This window comes from Odocoileus virginianus, chromosome 8 (assembly GCF_023699985.2).
Source record: "Odocoileus virginianus isolate 20LAN1187 ecotype Illinois chromosome 8, Ovbor_1.2, whole genome shotgun sequence".
Classification (NCBI taxonomy): domain Eukaryota; kingdom Metazoa; phylum Chordata; class Mammalia; order Artiodactyla; family Cervidae; genus Odocoileus; species Odocoileus virginianus.
This window is the reverse complement of record NC_069681.1, coordinates 8,493,709-8,509,990: the sequence shown is the minus strand read 5'-3', so window position 1 is coordinate 8,509,990 and position 16,282 is coordinate 8,493,709.

Below are 16,282 nucleotides of genomic sequence, written 5' to 3'. Positions count from 1 at the left end.
TCTTGATGGGGAAAGAGTATGAGACTTGGAAGGACAAGAAGGATTCCATGCCCAGGGGTTATGAGACACAAGAGGCTGTGTGCAAGTGCTGGGGAGAGGCCTCTCAGAGCTAAGGGTGGTCCTTACTAACAGCCGGCAAGGAAACAGAGACCTCAGTCTTATGACAGAACAGAATTCTGTCAATACTGGATAAGCCCGGAAGGGAGTTTCAGATTTCAGATTCACAGAACTGTAAAATAAGGAATTTGTATTATTTTAAACCGGAAAAGCTTTTTGCAGTTTGTTGCAGCAGCAAGAGAAATTAATCTGCATACTATAAAATTCAACCACTTTTTTTTTTTTTTTTTTACATTTAGCACATGTATCAGTTCAGTTCAGTTGCTTAGTCATGTCTGATTCTTTGCAACCCCATGGACCACAGCACCAACTCCCAGAGTCCACCCAAACTCATGTCTACTGAATCAGTGATGCCATCCAACCATCTCATCCTCTGTTGTCCCCTTCTCCTCCTGCCCTCAATCTTTCCCAGCATCAGGGTTTTTTCAAATGAGTCAGCTCTTTTCATCAGGTGGCCAAAATATTGGAGCTTTAGCTACAACATCAGTCCTTCCAGGACTGATCTCCTTTAGGATGGACTTGTTGGATCTCCTTGCAGTCCATGGGATTCTCAAGAATCTTCTCCAACACCACAGTTCAAAACATCAATTCTTCGGTGCTCAGCTTTCTTTATAGTCCAACTCTCACATCCTTACATGACTACTGGAAAAACCATAGCCTTGACTAGACAGACCTTTGTTGACAAAGAAATATCTCTGCTTTTTAATATGTTGTCTAGGGGGTCATAACTTTTCTTCCAAGGAGTAAGTGTCTTTTAATTTCATGGCTGTAATCACCATCTACAGTGATTTTGGAATCCCAAAAAATAAAGTCAGCCACTGTTTCCACTGTTTCTCCATCTATTTGCCATGAAGTGATGGGACTGTATGCCATGATCTTTGTTTTCTGAGTGTTGAGCTTTAAGCCAACTTTTTCACTCTCCTCTTTCATTTTCATCAGGAGGCTCTTTAGCTCTTCACTTTCTGCCATAAGGGTGGTATCATCTGCATATCTGAGGTTATTGATATTTCTCCCAGAAATCTTGATTCCATCATGTGCTTCATCCAGCCCAGCATTTCTCATGATGTACTCTGCATATAAGTTAAATAAGTCCATTTATAGAGCTGTGTAACTATAGTCCAGTCTTATAACATTCTCCTCACCCTGAAAAGATGCCATGTGACTATTTACCATCAACTCCAGCTCTGAATCCTGGCTCTGGAGAGCCACTATCTGCTTTCTATCTAGATTTGTTTGATTTTTCTGGACTCTGCATATAAATTAAATTATGCAGTCATAATTTTTATGATTATGAGTAAAGTTGCTATGATCATAGGTCATAGTGTGGCAATGTTTTATTTTAGGTGGATATGTAAGAGTGAAATTGAGATAGTTCTGGGACTTGGGACTCTTTGCACCTAAATGCTAAAATGCTTGCACCTAGACACACCCTTCCTCCAGTACCAAAATACGAAGAAACTACATGGGGCTGAAAATGACTGCATGCTTGTATAGTTGGGGCAATTTCTGGGGATCCAGGAGCAAATCAGGGTGTTGGGAGCTAAAACAGAGTACTCCACATGCCGCCTGAACTCAACACCACCAAAGCAGTGGGCAAAACACCTAAACCACCCCTCCAGCCAGAGCCCTGGACATACTCCTACCCTCACCCCATATAAGGAGCGTGTTTCCCCTCCCTCACCTTGGGGATCTCATGAGCAGAGGAATCTGCTGTTTGTTCACTTCCTCCTGCTGTAGCAGGGGCCCCAGTAAACCTTGTCCAAATTTCTTGTCTGGCCTATGATCAATTTCTATTGATTAAGGAGGTCAAGAACCCTAGTTGGTAACAAAATTGCCAGGTCATATGTAAGTTTATATTCCACTTTTTAAGAAACAGCTCAAAGTGATTGCCATTTATACCCTCATAAGCAATGTAGCAAGGTTCTGATTTCTCCGTTGCCTTTGCCTGCACTGTTGATTGTCTGCCTTTTCAATTATAGCTGTTCTAGAGGGTATGAAGTGATGTTTCTTGTGTTTTTTTAAATTCGTATTCCCCTAATGACTATTAATTGGGCTTCCCTTGTGGCTCAGCTGATAAAGAATCTGCCTGCAACTGGGAGACCTGGGTTTGATCCCTGGGTTTGGAACCTTCCCCAGAGAAGGGAAAGACTACTCACTCCAGTATTCTGGCCTGGAGAACTCTATGGACTGTATAGTCCATGGGGTGTCAAAGAGTCAGACACTATTGAGCGACTTTCACAATGACTATTAATGCTAAGCATCTTTTCATGTGCTTATTAGCCATTCATATTTTCTTGGTGTCATGTCTGTTCAGTTTATTTGCCCATTTTTAATGTGATTGTTTTCTTTATTATTAAATGATGATTTTTTAAAAATATTCTGAATATAATGGTTGTGGGAAACTGGATATTCTCATGAAACTTCTGTAGACATATCATACAGAGATAAGTAATTTAAAATGAATCATATGCCAAAACACAAAGGTTGCCTATATGTATATGTGTACACAAAGATTTAACCATTAAACAATGTGGGGAATTGGAAGCTCTGATCCTCCATGCAGTCACAAATTTACATATAACTTATAGCCAGCCTCTGTGTCCATGGTTTCCCTGAACGCATGGATTCTGTCATGGGAGTTGTTTATACATGATATGAGGTAACTGAGTTGTTTTTTTTTTTTTTCTTTTCAGAAGAACATCCAATTTGCCCAGTATTATTTGTTGAAAATATCCTTTCATCCACTGAATCTTCTTAGCACCTTTCTGGAAAATGAACTGAACATAAATTCAAGGGTTTATTTCTGAACACTATTCTAACAATCTATCAATCTGTATATCTGTCTTTCTACCAGTACCACAGATCCACGATCCAGGTAGATTTATAGTAAGTTTTGTCACTGTTCTTTTCCACAATTATTTTGGATATTGTTTGTCTTTTTCATTCCCATTTAAATGTTAGGGTAAGCTTGTCAATTTTTGCAAAAACACCTCAGCTGTGTTTTGATAGGGATTGTGTTGAATCTGTACCTGAAAGTGTGGAGAATTGCCAACTTGACAACATTGATCTTTCCAATGAATGAACATGGACCATTTTTCAATTTATTTTAGGTCTTCTGAATTTTCTTTCAGCAATGTTGTGTTGTTTTAAAGAAAGGTCTTGAACTTCTTGATAAATTCATTCTCAAGTATTTCATTCTTTTTGGTTCTACTTTAAATGAAACTGTGTTTCTTAATTTCTTTTTCAAAAGTCATGCATTCTTATAAAAGGGATGTTTGATCATTCAGGGGGCAAATGATTGGAAGAATTTAGGGTCAAAGCTATGACTTTTCCAGTAGTCCTGTACAGATGTGAGAGTTGGACCAAAAAGAAAGCTGAGCACAGAAAAATGGGTACTTTTGAGTTGTGGAGCTGGAGAAGACTCTTAAGAGTCTCTTGGATAGCAAGGAAATCAATGCAGTCAATCCTAAAGAAAATCAACCCTGAATATTCATTGGAAAGACTGATGCTGAAGCTGAAGTTCCAATATTTGGGCCACCTGATGCAAACAGCTGACTCATTGAAAAAGACTCTGATACTGGGCAAGGTTGAGAGCGACCGAAGATGAGAAGGCTGAATGGCATCAACCACTCAATAGACATGATTTTGAGCAAGCTCCAGGAGATGGTGAAGGACAGGGAAGCCTGGAGTGCTTCAGTCTACAGGATTCCAAAGAGTTTGACACAACTTAGCAATTGAACAAAAACAAGATTTTAAAATATTTTGCATATAGATTCTGACCTATGCAGAAAAATGATTCACACAGTGGGAAAGAGAAAGTAGAGCTAGAAGGAATGAGACTGGGAAATGGAGATCTTTGAAAAAAAGTGAAATATCAGCCAGGGATGATTTGAAGAGGGCTTGAACAAAATAGTAATAAGTACAAATATGCATTTTAGCTTGGGGTGTGCATCAGCACTATGTCTAAAGTGAAAGTGAAAAAGTGAAAAAGAAAGTCACTCAGTTGTATCTGACTCTTTGCAACCCCATGGACTATACAGTCCATGAATTCTTCAGAACAGGATATTGGAGTGGGTAGCCTTTCCCTTCTCTGGGGGACCTTCCCAACCCAGGAATCAAACTGGCGTCTCCTGCATTGCAGGTGAATTCTTTACCAACTAAGCTACAAGGGAATGGCCAGCTCTATGTCTAGTGAACCAAAAAGATAATTTTCTGTTCAAAACCCGTCATCTGTATTGCCTATTTGAGGGGTAGAGGAGTGCTCACATAAGTAAAAGATTAAAAAAAAAAAAGAAAATAAAAAAGACAAACTAACCTGAGGAAAAAAGCAATGCATTTCATTTTAAGCGATCTATTTGGCAAATAATCTAATTTATATGTCTCTTTTTTTAACTTTACCTTTTTATGAAGTGCTTTCTGTACTCTTTTACCATGTAGACATTTGCAAAGGCTTTGTTTATAGCTTTAAAGTGACACAAAAACACAATAAATAAAAATACCACTCTTCATTGACTTTTGTTGAACATTCCTCAAATTGTGAAAAGGTGTGGTGAGCACTAAATGAGGCAAAAACTAGCACAGTACAAAAAAATTGGCAAAAAAAGTTTTCCCTCGGAAAATGTTCTTTTCTATTCTTTCCCCTTATCATTCATATTCAGTATTTATTGAAATTAAAATTATGCTTGACATTCAGGAAAGGTATTTCCTCTAATGTTTTTTTTTTATATTATGAAGGCAAAATTAAGAGAAAAATACCAAGAGAAATTTTACAGCACACATCCTACAAGAAGGACAAGAAAATGAGCCTGTAATTAGATAAAGCTGCATCCTTTTCAAAGGATTATATTATTAAATATTCAAGATTACGTGCATTAGGGAGGACGTCAACTCAAAGACATACCTTTTTGCAGGGCTTCTGACAGTAACTAACCATTAGAGAAACATTAAATGAAACACTGAAAGGGGAAAGCAATTCAAGAAATGGACCAATTTGAACAACTCAAAGTACTGCCTTAGATGGCACATTTAGAGAACAAAAGACAAAAGAGAAGCAGAAAGAAAAAATCATTTAAAGACCAAGTGGTCATTGTCCATTGATTGAGAGGTCACACTTTAAATCATTTTGACAGCTGAAAAGGAAGAAGGATATAGTTTTCCCAAAAGATAGTTTAAACATTTTTTTGAAAATAATATAAAGGAAAGGACACCAAAGCTGACCCAGAAATGACTAAGAGATTTAGTTGCACATATGACCAGAGGACTAAATCCAGATAAAGAACATTTAAAAACTGGACGCAGAATAGATGAAGGGAACAACTCACTCACTTGGTATTTTCTGGCTCCTACGGAAATTCTATCTCCCTCTAGCAATATTCTACCTTTCTCTTCAGTTTAACCATAATCTTATTTTTTCTAGCATGATCTGAGTTTATGACAACTCCCATTTTTTCTTAGCAGAGGCATTTATTAGATTTATTGCTTATGACAAATTCTCTCAAGATTTAGACAGTGAAAACAATAGCAACACTGAAACCCAGTTTGGCCATTTTCATGCTTCATTTTATAAACCCTAAATATGTGCATATTACCTACCATATTTGCTGTATATCCTATAAACTGTTTTCAAGGTGAATAGTAAAGTGAAGTATGATTTCCTTTGCACCTCACAAACTTGTGATCAAACAGGGTTGGCATTCATGTTACAGCTTGGGAGATTTTTTTTCTCAGTTTTATTTTGAAATTTTCAGCGATTCTGCAAATTGAGCTGTATGCCATATAGACACAGAGAAACCTTAGAAAATGAAAGAATTATTGGGATGATGCATGCAAAAGCCCAATTTTCATCTGAATTACATATCTATAAGCATGACTTTATGATTCAGTTCTCAAGTTTGAAGTTAAACATATCTCAACATTAATTTATGTCACTAAATTCATTAATATTCTATGCTCCTTTATGCACTGAGATAATAAAATTGACATAATAAGTTCATATAATAATAATGATAATTTCTATAAAGATTAAATGAGATGATGCTTAGAAAGTCATGAGAATAGTGCCAGAAACAGCAGTCTTTCAGCAAATGATAAGTGATAGTAGTCATAATAAAAATAAGTGAAGTGAAGTCACTCAGTTGTGTCCGACTCTTTGTGACCCCATGGACTATAGCCTACCAGGTTCCTCCATCCATGAGATTTTCCAGGCAAGAGTACTGGAGGGGGTTGCCATTTCCTTCTCCAGGAGATCTTCCCAACTCAGGGATTGAACCCAGGTCTCCTGCATTGTAGGCAGACGCTTTACCATCTGAGCCACCAGGGAAGTCACTCATAATAAAAATAAATATGGTGTTAATAATAGTAGCAGTAACAGTAGGATTACTAGTCACAGCCATGGTATTTTCATATTTGTCTTGAATGATTAAAAATATTTTGTAACTCTACTTTTGTTCTTGAACCTCAGGTTTAGCCAGCTTTTGCATGCAAATGTTAAACAAGGCAAGAGAGCAAGTCATAATAAAAATTACCTCAACTTACATTGCATTTAGTCTATTTCTGGTATTTCACATGCACTGTCAACTCCAAAACAAACCCCAAGGAAGGAATATTAGTGGAACTTGATTTATAAATGGCTAAGGCATCTGTAACTGGATTCATCTTATAAGGGAGGTTGTTTATCTTATTCATTAAGCCATGGGCTGGAAGTGACCTCAGAATATCTCTGGATTCCATGTCCAGCTTCTGTGCTATTGTAGGTAGTTCTCTTCCTCAGAGGAGTGTCTGTAGTCACTTCAGGTCCAATGCCTTGCAGATCCCTGACCACAGGGAAAAGGGCCCTGGCCTCCTTCATGTCTAGTATGAATGCAGGAGCAGAGGACATCTGCTTGGCTCAGCTTGGGTAACACTCCCACCCTTCGGCAATAATTGCTCTTGGAGATTGAAAGTACGGTTGTGAGTTGATTCTGGACATGGCATTGAGAGTTGATTAGCCTAGTTTATGGTCATGACCATCCTGTGTCCAGGATGGACTCTGTAGCATCAAGATTGTAAGACCCCAAGGAAGACAGCAACTACAGCATGTAATCAGAGCTCTCTATTTATAGATGGGGAATTAGGGTTCTGAGAGGGGAGTATAATAACGCTGAGTGTGATAGTGGCAATTCAAAGTTGTGTTTCTTTCCCTGTAAAACATGTAGTCTGTCCACTGTCTCATGCTGCTCTCATATTTCCACAGGTAATATTTATATAATGAATTCAAGAAATAGACATTGAATATCAGGTCAGGGAATCCATACTGGGTTAAGCAATGTAAGCACTAAGTAGTCAAGATTCTCTTGATAATTGAAAATCTTCATTTAATGCTACAAAAAGTTTTACTAGGCTTCATTAAATCTACACAAAACTGACATGTTTTCCTAAATATCCCAGATGATACTCACTAAGCATACAGCCCAGTTGCTATTTGTCTTTCAGCTGGTCAGTTTTCTAAAGCATGCTTCGTGGACTTTGACATTAGTAATGCCTCCCCCAAATCTGGAGAATGTTTGCATTTTCATTCTATTTTCCAGAAGACCTCATGGAGCCCCTGAGCAGGGGGTATTGTTGTTGTTCAGTTGCTAAGTTGTGTCCGACTCTTTGTGATCCCATGGACTGCAGCACACCAGGCTTCCCTGTCCTTCACCATCTCCCGGAGTTTGCTCAAACTCATGTTCATTGAGTCAGTGATATCATCCAGCCATCTTGTCCACTGTTGTCCCCTTCCACTCCTACCTTTGATCTTTTCCAGAATCAGAGACTCTTCCAATGGATCAGCTCTTTGCATCAGGTGGCCAAAATGTTGGAGGCTCAGTCTCAACATCTCAGCAAAGTATTGGAAGGACTCAGTCTCAGTCCTTCCAATGAATATTCAGGATCAATTTCCTCTAGGACTGACTGGTTTGATATCCTTGCTGTCCAAGGGACTCTCAAGAGTCTTCTTCAGCACCATAATTTGAAGACATTAGTTCTTTATGCTCAGCCTTTATTGTCCAGCTCTCACATCAGAACATGCCTACTGGAAAAACCATAGCTTCAACTATACAGACCTTTGTCAGCAAAGTAATGTCTGCTTTTTAATACACTGTTTGGTTTGTCATAGTTTTTCTTATAAAGAGCTATTGTCTTTTAATTTCATGGCTACAAAAACCATCCACAGTGATTTTGGAGCCTGAGAAAATAAAGCTTGTCACTGTTCCCATTGTTTCCCGGTCTATTTGCCATGAAGTGATGGGACCAGACGCCATGATCTTCATTTTCTGAATGTGGAGTTTTAAGTCAGCTTTTCATTCTTCTCTTTCTCCCTCATAAAGAAGCTATTTAGAGTTCCTTTTCATTTTCTACCATTAGAATGGTATCATCTGCACATCTGAGGTTATTGATATTTCTCCCAGCTATCTTGATTCCAGCTTGTGCTTCATCCTGTTCAGCATTTCTACAATGTACTCTGCATGTAAGTTAAATAAGCAGGGTGACAATATACAGCCTTGACGAACTCCTTTCCCGATTTGGAACCATGTCCAGTTCTAACTGTTGCTTCCTGACCTGCACGCAGGTTTCTCAGGAGGCAGGCCGGGTGGTCTGGTATTTGAGAATTTTCTACAGTTTATTGTGATCCACACAAAAGTTTTAGTGCAATCAATAAGCAGGGGTATATATACATATTAACACATAGATGAACCATTATTATCTGCTACTTCAGCATTTTTGAACATGATTAAATAAGTACAAATTATTTTTTTAACTGTTTTGGAGATCCTTAAAATATCCAAATGCACACAGAAGAAAACTTTAATTCATTGGCTTATAAGACCCAAGGTCCATAATACTGAAGAGTCTGAGAGTATCAATTCATTACTTCTTTGCTGTTTTTTTTTTTGACTCCTAAAGTCATTGATTTGATCATTTTCTCCCCCCTTCACTTGACTTTGTTATTTGGTTTTGGTATGAACTCCAAAACCATGTTCTTCTCCCAACTGCCTCTTGACATATTACAACAAATTAACACAGTAATAACTAGTCTATTATGCTTTGTGGCATGATCAATAATATAAATAAAATGTGCTTTGATGTAATTTGCTCTTTGAAATGTTAGTGGTTACAATTTATTAAGCTGTTTATAAGATAAGATTAAGTTTTGCTATAATTACCTGCCTTTTCCTCCTGTGTCTACCATAATACTCTTTACTGTTTATACTGCATCATTTGTGAATGCTTCCTTTTGTTTTATAAATTTGTATTTTATTGTACAGACTGGTGTGATCATCTCCCTTTGACTTAATTGCAAGCCTGTCTTAAAATGTATTTATGCTGTTTTCCAAGTGGATGAGAAGTTCAAATTTTGCATAATCAAAAAAGTTCTTTTTTTAAAGGAACTCAAAGTTAATGTTATCATAATCCTAAATAGATGAAGCAATGGTGAAGAAAACTACAGAGCAAATATGAAATTTAATAATGGTCTTCCAACAGCTTCCCTTTCAAACTGTTAGAAATTCATTAAACAATGGTTGAGCAGCACTGACAATTAAATTATTCTCATATGAGGTATCCAGCCATAATATGAATATTGCATACTACAAAGCTCACTTTTCTAAAGGGATGTAGACAACAATTGGATTTCAGATCATTAACATGAGGCTTGAGTTTAGTCTCCAGACACCTCCCACTCTGTTTCCAAGTAAAAATAATTGGGATGTAACTGTATAAAGAAGGTTAACATTAAAAATGTTAAAGAAGAAAAATATAGAGCTTGCGGCTGCTCTAGAAGGAGCTTCCCACACTGTAGAAGTGTAGAGAGGTGGAAGTGGTAATAGCAGCTAAACTGATAGGACTGCAAATATTCTGCGTGCATTAAGCCTTTTATTCTTCTGTTACCCACAGATAGCCAAACTATTGGCTCTAAGTGTCTTGTCAGATTGAAATCTATAGAGTTTGAATTTAATATCCTTGTTACATAGATCTTGTAATACACATAGCTAAGCATCATCCACATTCTAACTGGAACATTTTTTAATATTCATGATCAGTGTCTGTGTATCTCCTCTAAAACAGTGAGAAGATACCAGTAAGGATATTAGTAAAAAACAAGACCAAAAAGTACTTAGAATGAGAACTTCCTGTGACACTGCCTTATTCATTCTTTAGTTGGAGCCCATAGGAAATGGGAAAGAGAGGAAATGCAGATGTCAGACCTGACTGTGGTACAGAAGTTATAGAGAACAGAGTTGGAGGCTGTCTTTCCTGTGGTGTGCTTCCATTAACTGCTTTTTGAATTATAGTTTGAATTTTAGAATAGCTTTAGAGGTACTTCCCTGGCCATCCAGTGATTAAGACTTGGTGCTTACAGTGCAGGGGGCATGGGTTTGATCCCTGGTCAGGAAACTAAGACCCTGCATGCCATGAGGCATGGCTACAATTTTTTAGAAAAGAAAAATAACATCAATGCCAATGAAATGAAACTGCACTGAAATCATTAAAAAATAATAACTTTAGATTTACATAAAAGTTGTGAAGAGGGTACATACCCCACATTCAACATTCCCTATGATGAATAAGACTCTTGAGACCTCCTTAAACTGCAAGGAGATCAAACCAGTCAATCCTAAGGAAAATCAACCCTGAATATTCATTGAAAGGACTGATGCTGAAGTTCCAATACTTGGGACACTGATTCAAAGAGCTGATTCATTGAAAAAGACCCCGATGCTGGGAAAGATTGAGGGCAGGAGGAGAAGGGGAAAACAGAGGATGAGATGGTTGGATGGCATCACCGACTCAATGGACATGAATTTGAGCAAGCTCCAGGAGATAGTGGAGGACAGAGGGTTTTGGCAAGCTTCAGTACATGGGATCACAAAGATTCGTACATGACTTCAGTAACTGAACAGCAACATGATTAATATGTTAATATTATTAATAATAAAACTATTACATTGATCACAATTAATCAGTTATAGAACTACTACTAATGCTTTACAATTAGCTAAAGGTCACTCCTTATTCTGATTTCCTTACCTAATATCCTTTCTCAGTACCAGGATCCCACTTAGGACAGCATGTGACACTTAGTTTTCATGTGGTTTAGGCTCCTCTTGGCTGTGAAAATTTCTAAGACTTCCCTTGTTTTGATGACAATGACAGTTCTGAGAGTACTGGTCAGGTATTTTGTAAAAATCCCCCTATTGTGACATGTCTTATGTTGTACTTGTGATTAGACTAGGGTTATGGGCTTGGGGGAGAAAGATCACAGAATTAGCATGCCATTTCCCTTACATATCAGGAGTGCGTATCATCAGGATGGTCTGTTACCTGAGGTCACTCTCGCTCACCTGGCTGAGGTAGCGCTTCTCAGGTCTCTCCACTGCCGGTTGCTTCTCCTCACCCACCACCTCCACGCTTGACTCTCTGGGAGGAGGTCACGATGGTCCTTTGGTTGGCTCCTGTGTTCCTTTGGCAGCCTGTCATCACAGCGGGATTTTTTCAGTACTTCAAGCTGCTTCAGGCACATGTTGTATAGTTGACGCCCCATCAATTAACATTTGATGTCCCCACATGTTATATACTGTGGACATTTAAAGCACAGACTTATTGCATAAAATTGATATAAAGTGCCCATCATTAAAATTTATGATTTGCTTAGCTGTGAAATATGTATACAGCTGGGAAAACATCTCCACAATTAAGACAGTGAACATACCAAAGTTGTCCCTCCTCCACTCTTGCCCTTTCCTCATTGACATATACCAATCTGCTTCCTGTCACTAGAAATAGTGATGAACTTTCTAAACCTTCTTTTAAAAATTGGACTGTGTATTGCATTTTTTTTTCAATAGCTTCTTTCACTTGGCATAATTATTTTGAGTTTCATCCATGTGTTGTATGTAAAAATTAATCCCCTTTCATTGTTGAGTAGATTCCCTTATATATACTGCTAATTTTGAATAAAATATATACATTATAAAAGTATACATATATATATATAAAACATAATATATTTATATACATATTAAACTTTTTTCTCCATTTACCTGTCCATGGACGTTAGTTTTCCTATTTTGGTTTTTACAAACAGAGCTCTTCTAAATATTTGTGTCCTTTTCTACATTTCTCATGGGCTAATATCCAAGATGGGAATGGCTACTTCATATGACAGGAATATATTTAACTTTTAAGAAACTAATGAATTTTTCTTCAAAGTGCTGGTACTGGGAGTTCTCTGACAGCCCAGTGAGTGATTAGGACTCCACACTTTCACTGCAGGGGCATAGGTTCCCCCTGGTCAGGGGACTAAGAACCCATGAACTGTGTGGCATGGCCCAAAAGGAAAACAAACAAACAAACAAACAAACCCAAAGGATAGTGGTACAATTTTTAATTACCAGAAACAGTGAGGGAAAGTTCCAGCTTATCCACTTCCTCATCAATACTTCACATGTTGTCACTTTTTTGTTTTCATCTTTCTCATACATGTACAGGGTTATCTCACTGTGACTGAATTGGGATTTTCCTAATGAAAAATGCTGTTGAGTATCCTGTGTTTATTTTTCTGCTGAACACTTCTTTGATACATCATTTGAATTTTTGAGTTGTGTTCTTTGCTTTCTTTGTATTGAGTGTTGTGAATTCTTTTTATATTCTGGATACAAGCCATTTATCAGATCAGTTCAGTTCAGTTTAGTCTCTCAGTCATGTCTGACTCTCTGTGACCCCATGAATGGCAGCACGCCAGGTTTCCCTATCCATTACCAACTCATGGAGCTTACTCAAACCCATGTCCATTGAGTCAATGATGCCATCCAACCATCTCATCCTCTGTTGTCCCCTTCTCATCCTGCCTTCAATCTTTCCCAGCACCAGGGTCTTTTCAAATGAGTCAGTTCTTCACATCGGGTGGCCAAAGTATTGGAGTTTCAGCTTCAGCATCAGTCCTTCCAGTGAATATTCAGGACTGACTTCCTTTATAATTGACTGGTTGGATCTCCTTGCAGTCCAAGGGACTCTCAAGAGTCTTCTCCAACATCACAGTTCAAAAGCATCAAATCTCTATCAGATATTGGTTTGTAAATATATCTCAGCTTTGTGACTTAGTTTTTCATTCTCTTAATAGTGAGATATAAAAATCAAAACACCAAGGATCATTGATCACAGAGCACCATAACAAATATCATAATATTGAAAAAGTTCAAAATATTGGGAGAAAATGTCCAAAATGTGACACAGAGACACAAAGTGAGCAAATACTGTTTGAAAAGAATGTAGCTGATGGAGAGTTGTCAAAAACCTTCAATTCATTAAAACACAGTGGGAAGCACAATAAAGCAAAGCAAAATAAAATAAATTATGACTGTGCTAAATTTATGCAGCTAAAATTTAATCAGTAAGACAAGAATGTAAGAATGCAATGTCTCTCCTATGCTATTTTAATTCTATAATATTTTTAACTTGTCTTATAGCCCAAACATTTGCTATCATAATTGTTACTATATTTCTAGTCAAAACTGAATTGAATTTACCCAAGTCTTTTGATCACTACTTCTTACATTCCACTCCATCCCTCAAGGTTTAATTTTCTTTGTTCTAAAGTATATATTATTTTATCTCCTACAAGAAGGTCTGTTAAAGACAAAGATTCAATCCTTGTCTAAAAATACCTATATTTAACCTACACTATTAAATTTAAGTTTTAACTGGTTGCTATTTCCTTGTATTACATTGTCATCTGGATTCTGTTGTATTTGTGAATAGGTAGGTATCCGTGTGATTATTGATTGTTGTATGTAAATTCTTTTCCTTTTCTATGCCTTCAGGAACTTACCAATATGTGCATTGTTTTGTCTATTTGACCTTCATAGTGTTCACTTTGTGTCCTGATATTTAGAATGTATATCTTTTTTCAATTAAGGAAAATTTTTCTATCAATTTCCCTTTAGATGTTGTCTCTCTCCAATTTTTATTTATTTTAAAAAGTTGACAAGGTATGGTATATCCATCAAGATATGTAAATCCATAGAACAAAATGAAAGTCTGGAAATATACCTCCGTGTTCTCACCTTTTGTTATGCAAATATTATCAAACATAATTTTCCTCAATTTTTCCTTTATTTTAAAAAAGAGTACAAATTACTTTACAATATTGTGTTAGTTTCTGATGTACAATTCAATGAATCATCTAAATGTATACATATACCCCCTCTCTCTGGACCTACCTTTCATCCCTCACATCCCACCCCTCGAGGTCATCACAGCTAGCTGAGCTTCCCGGGCTTTACAGCAGGCCCCCACTAGTTACCCATTTTACCCGTGGAAGTGTATACATGTCAGTTCTACTCAGCACATCCCAGGCTCTCCTCCCAGCTCACCATGTCCACATGTCCTTTATGTTATGTCTCTATTCTTGCCCTGGAAATAGGTTCATCTGTACCATTTTTCTAGATTTTGCACAAATGCATTAATATAGGATTTGTTTTTCTCTTTCTGAATTACTGCACTCTGTATGACAGACTGTAAGTCTATTCACAACTCTTCAAGTGACCCAATTTCATTCCTTTTTATGGCATAGCAATATTCCATTCTTTATTTCTCTTAACCTCCCTTTTATATTTCAAGTGTATCTTTTATACGGCATTATTTGCAATATACTCAAACTAATTCTGTCTTCAATAGTGTTTAACATAATGTTTATCTCTCCACATAGTGTAATCTATATAAAGGTAACCAGACTCAAACAGCTCAACTAAAAAACTCAAAGCCCGTTAAGTTTATGGTTACAGTTCTCTGAGACATACTGGATTGTTTATTTAAAATCTGTTCATCCTAGATATAATGTTCATAATTTTAATGCCACCTAATACTTTCAATTGCAGTAAATCATATAGAGTAACAGAAAAATAAAAAATGCCTAGATGTAGAGGATAAAGAAATGATGACAGAGAGGCAGACAGATCTGAAAATATTCTCGTGACCACTAATCATATGCATAAAAGCAGAGTTATTACCCTATAAGAGTTATTACCCTATAAGAGAAGGGCTTCCCTGGTGGCTCCGCAGTAAAGAATCTGCCTGCCAAGCAGGAGATGTAGGTTCAATGCCTGGGTGGGGAAGGTATCCTGGAGAAGGAAATGTCAATCCACTCCAGTATTCCTACCTGGAAAATCCCATGCACAGAGGGGCCTGGTGGGCTACAGTCCATGGGGAAGCAAAGGAGTTGGATAAGACTTAGCGACTAAATAGCAACAACAAAATAAGGGAAGAAAATTGTTGAAATATTTTAATCACATGAATGCCAAATTCAGAAAGTTAGCATATTTTACAATAAAAATTTGAACATGTGAGAAACCTATTTTAATAGTATAGTTATCACATGTATATGATGTCTTGTCTCTACTACGAACTTCTCAAAGATAGATTCCGTGTTTATAAACATATATATGTATGTGTCTGTGTGTGTGTGTATCTCCGGAATCTTAATCCAGTGACTGTAGCACAATGATTATTCTGTAAATGGTAGTTGAATTGAACCACACATAGTAAAATGACAGGATTTAGAGTCCAGTCTTTTGAAAATGTAATAAAAATATCTTTAAGATTCTAATTCCTCATACCTGTTTTATATATATATTTTAATATTATAAGCAAATAAAACTGCTATCTATAGTAAATTAATGACTCCGTATTGATATCAATAGTTTCTTCATAAAAATTAAAAGATTTGTGTATACATTAAGTTGTACTATTAGGATACTGAACTATCAAAGATGAATAGTAACATGTATTTCTGATTATGTTATAGGTGCACTGAGCTATGCATTTTTCTACTGCTAAGATATAAGACAATTGTATTTATTGAAACATGATCCACAAAGTGAGCTATTGTCCTCAAAATAAATATATCAATGAAACAAAATAAAGAAGCTAAAAAGAGACACACAAATAGAGCCAAACTATTTTTGACAAAGGTGGCAAAAGAATAATCTTTTTTACAAATGGTGACTAAACCATTGAATGCAAAAAAGTTGAATCATACTTTTCACTGAAAGTTAATACAAAGTGGATTTAACCTAAATGTTAAATTTATAAACTTCTGGAAGAAAACAGATCAGGGCATCTTTGTGACACTGGGTTTAAAATTACAGAG